This window comes from Otolemur garnettii, unplaced genomic scaffold (genome assembly GCF_000181295.1).
Source record: "Otolemur garnettii isolate 467f Iridium unplaced genomic scaffold, OtoGar3 scaffold00085, whole genome shotgun sequence".
Classification (NCBI taxonomy): domain Eukaryota; kingdom Metazoa; phylum Chordata; class Mammalia; order Primates; family Galagidae; genus Otolemur; species Otolemur garnettii.
Genome location: NW_003852480.1, coordinates 8,273,746 through 8,277,587, shown reverse-complemented (window position 1 = coordinate 8,277,587; position 3,842 = coordinate 8,273,746). Strand labels below are relative to the sequence as shown.

At 47.0% G+C, this 3,842-nt stretch overlaps 1 protein-coding gene across 1 annotated transcript in view; it reads left to right on the top strand.

Moving 5' to 3' along the window:
• The first annotated feature begins 1,662 nt into the window (after positions 1 to 1,662).
• The window catches only part of LOC100944423 (E3 ubiquitin-protein ligase MARCH1), an 851,823-nt gene continuing 849,643 nt past the window's right edge, over positions 1,663 to 3,842 (top strand). Inside the window, exon 1 of the mRNA XM_003794700.3 lies at positions 1,663 to 1,731. The gene's annotated coding sequence lies outside the window, so the exon portion shown is untranslated. The remainder of the gene's footprint in view (positions 1,732 to 3,842) is intronic.

Genomic DNA, 3,842 nt, shown 5'->3' with positions numbered 1-3,842 from the left:
TCTAATGCAACGTCTATTGACCTTATAAGGAATCTTGAGCAAAAGTCATCACACATTTTCTGACTTTCAATAAACCTCCTGTGATTTAAATAGTTTCATGAGCCATGGCAGTCCTTGGCTAAGCCATGAGGGAGTCCCTTCTGGAGTGTGCAGTAGTATTTGGTGGAAGGACCAGAAAGCAATGCTAAGGCGAGGGGCACGTTTCTGCTGGTGCTGTCTCACCTGGAAGCAGAAGTCTTCGTGGTTTGTATATCGCAGATTGTGGCGCACCCATGTTCCTAATGTTTTGCCTCAAACTCTTTCATCACCTAGGAACAATACACGAATTTCTGTGTCACTTAACGGCTCATCACTGAGGCTGTCACTGGCCAGACACCCTAAACTTTCTCATTGAGATTGGGGCCCGGAGGATACAAGGGTTCTAGTCATTCTCCTGGCCCTAGTCATTCTCCTGGCCGCAGCACAGGTGTCCATCACATCGGTGGGGCGCTTAAGCTGCTGAGAAGCCAGAAAAAACTTTCTACTTTCTGCTGGCATCTGCCGTCAGGCTAAATACTGATTTAGGAATCTGTAGAGCAGCGAACATTTCGGACTCATTCCCCGCCGCACCCATCCAGCCCACACACACCCTCGGGGCCACCTTTCTGCAGACCCCTCCTCTGTCCTGTCCTTGACTCCAGTTAATCTGTCTCTGCCAGGTTCTGGGAACTCCTAGAGGCTCTACTGCCGCCTCCGCCCGCTTTACGTTCCCCGCGTGAGCGCTGGATTATTCCAGGCTTTGAGCATGGCAGATTTCCACCGGATGACATCATGGGAGCCGAATGAATGCCGGCTCGGAGAGGGGGACGGAGAAGGGGAGGGGAGCAGAGAAAGGGAGAGGGCTGGCAAGCGGAGCCAGAGCCGGGCTGCCTGCCACCCGGCAGCTCACCCGCCAGCTGGAGAGGAGCGCTCCAGCCGCCGCTGACAAAGGAAGGGAGAATGCCCGCGCGCCGGGGTGCCAGCCGCGCGCAGCCTGGCGGCCGCCTGGGCGACTTCACCCTCCACGGGTAAGTGATTGCAGAGATCATTCGGTCAGCCTCACTGAGGATCCGCACGCTCCTCGGCTCTTCGCCCTGGGCGGTTGTACTGGCTCCGAAAGGGACTTGGCACAGAACCAGTCCTGGAGCGGAGGTAGCAGGTGCCTCTGCCCAGCGAGTAGGCTGGAGAGCCAGTACTCCTGGCTGGGGGCTCCTGGAGGGTGTCGCGACCCAACCCATAGGCGGCGGGCTCACCCTGCAGGCGCCGCTCTGGTGAGCGGAGGCTGCTCGGGCCGCTGTCTGGGGTGGTTACCTCTTGGCCCCACGCTCCCGCTCTGCGCGCACGTCGTTTCTGCCCGGCCCCCAGTGCGCCGCGCGCTGTTTGCACCAGCGTGTTACTAGTCAGCCAGCCGCACCCCTCGGAAAGTGAGGAATCGATGACAGCCACTTCACAGGCTCGTGTGCTCCTTGCGTGGGCTTGAGGGGGACAGTCACCGATAACCAAGGGAGTGCGCGCACCAGGGAAGACCGAGGGCAGCCTTTGTCTGGGGTTTAGCGCTCGTGCGCTCAAACCTAAGTCAGGCTCACCGCAACTGTTGGGGCCAATTCCGGTTCCCTGAAACTGCCCGCCTGGGTGAAATATGTCATTGTGTTCCTGCAGCAGGCAGGACTGAGAGCTGGGACTTAAGACGGCGGAAGGGTCCTGCGCTCACGGGTGAGTGTCGCAGTTATCTGGAGCTCGGAGCTTCTGGATCCTCAAGAAGTGAAGTGGCCAGTCGAGGCAGAGAGACACCCAAGTTCTACCCCCAAGTGGTGTCAGGGAAACTGGAAACTTAGGAAGATTCACTCACGCTCCCGCACCTCCCGCCCCTTGTTTCTTTCTGAAGCGCTTATCTTGAGGATTATTTGTGGCAGGTGGATGGAATCAGATGCTTGTCCAAGAGCTAGCTAGAGAGCCTGCGTTTCCCTGGCAATTCCTTTTGTTACCCAGTAGTTCCGGAAAAGGTTTGCTTGTTAAACATTTCTGAGATCAGTATCTTTTCAACTACAGAGCATTGTGGGCTTAAAGAATAGATTCCAAACCTGCCCAGGTACCTTAGATTAGAGTTGTACGGCGTGTAAGTGCTATGCAGTCTCTACTCACCAATATCCATGCCTCCAGCCTTCCTACCCGCTGGACACAGGTTTTATGGATGAATTTCTTCCATTTGAGAAGAGACCAATTTTCAGATCTCATGGAAGTGGTGGTATCTATTGGAGTATTTGTTCTTAATGTCAGTTTATTTCCAAAAGAAATGTTTTGTGCAAAAGATGAAAAGGAGTGAAAGTTTGCTACTTTGAGGTTACTTTTCTTTTGAGTTTTTATCCAGTACAATACAAAATGTGTGTTTAAAATTTCAAGAGCTATTTCATATTCATGACTTTAGTGTATAATAAATAATCCCTGAACATTAATAAGGAGGTTCTTGGTATACAAATTTTATATTCCAGCACTAATGCCAGGGCATAGGAAAGTAGCACAGTTATAATTCAAAGACTCATTTTATTTTAATTAAATGAGGCTTACTGGTGTTTTATATTGTGCTTGTTTCCTTCAAAGATAGATAATCCCAAGGAAGCTTTTCTAAGACAGAGGATCAAAATATATTTTCTTGATTAATGATTGGTCTTTTGATAAAGTTGGAGGTCTTTTCAGAATAGACATTGTTGAACATGACTGGAATGATAAATGTGGTGGAAATTAAAAAGGAACTGGGTGAGATACTAGAGGGAGGTCTTGCAGGTATGAATGGTAGGTCTATCAGAGGGTGGTCAATCAGTTTTGATTTTAGAAAAGCTCAAGGTAGCCTTTACACGTTTGTGTCTCCTGGGCAGTGCAGGATTGAATGTTTGTTTATGTTATGCTGTGTTGAGAGACCAATGGTAGGAGCCAAGAGGTCCATTTTTATCCAGGACTCCTGGAGTTAGCAGCAACATTTTCTCCTTTGATTCAGAAATTTTTGTTTTATTATTTGTTTCTCGACTCCTTGTCACGAAAGTCTCCACCTGTTTCTTTGAAAGTTTTATTTTGTTCTAACTTTATTGTACTTATCTCTTTGTAGTAAAGCTATTTGAGGTTTTACGTTAAGGTTCTTAGAGAACCTGTTGCTCACGTCTGACTGCTTTCCTCAAATACCACAATAGCAAAGTCTCTTATGTTCCCAGGGAACGTAAGTCTGCTGACGTGCTTGTGTGATGTATACCACATAAAAATAATATGCACTTACATAAAATATGTGGATAATTCTGAGCAGACAGCTAGCAATGATCAGCAGGAGGAACTACGGTTTTTGGCCGTAGTAGCTCATGGTTTTTGGCCAATGATATTACTTTAAATAATGTGATGCTTTTACCTTCTTTATATGGTATATGAATATGTAGATTAAGAACAGATTACATTTTGTATCTGAAATCTATCATTTTATTTCAAATATATTTTATCCAAAAGGTGAAAGGTACTCACAGTACTTCACTACACCTGCACTAAATATGTGAGGAAAGTCCTCAGAAAGTATAAGCATTTATAAATAGATGTAATTTGATGTATTTGATGGACAGTATGATATTATTGTTAAAAGCATATGGAGTAAAATAATGTCCTTGAACTAGAGATTATTCTTGTAATGTTCTTGAATAGATTTCACAAATACTTTGGCTATTTTGTTGCAGAGGGACTATTAACTAGGAAAGATGAGGAAAAGGAGGAAGTTGCATTACAGGGTAGAAGCAAGGCCACAGCACAATGCCCAGAGTAGCAAAAGTGATAGTTCAAAGTCATAGAAAAAT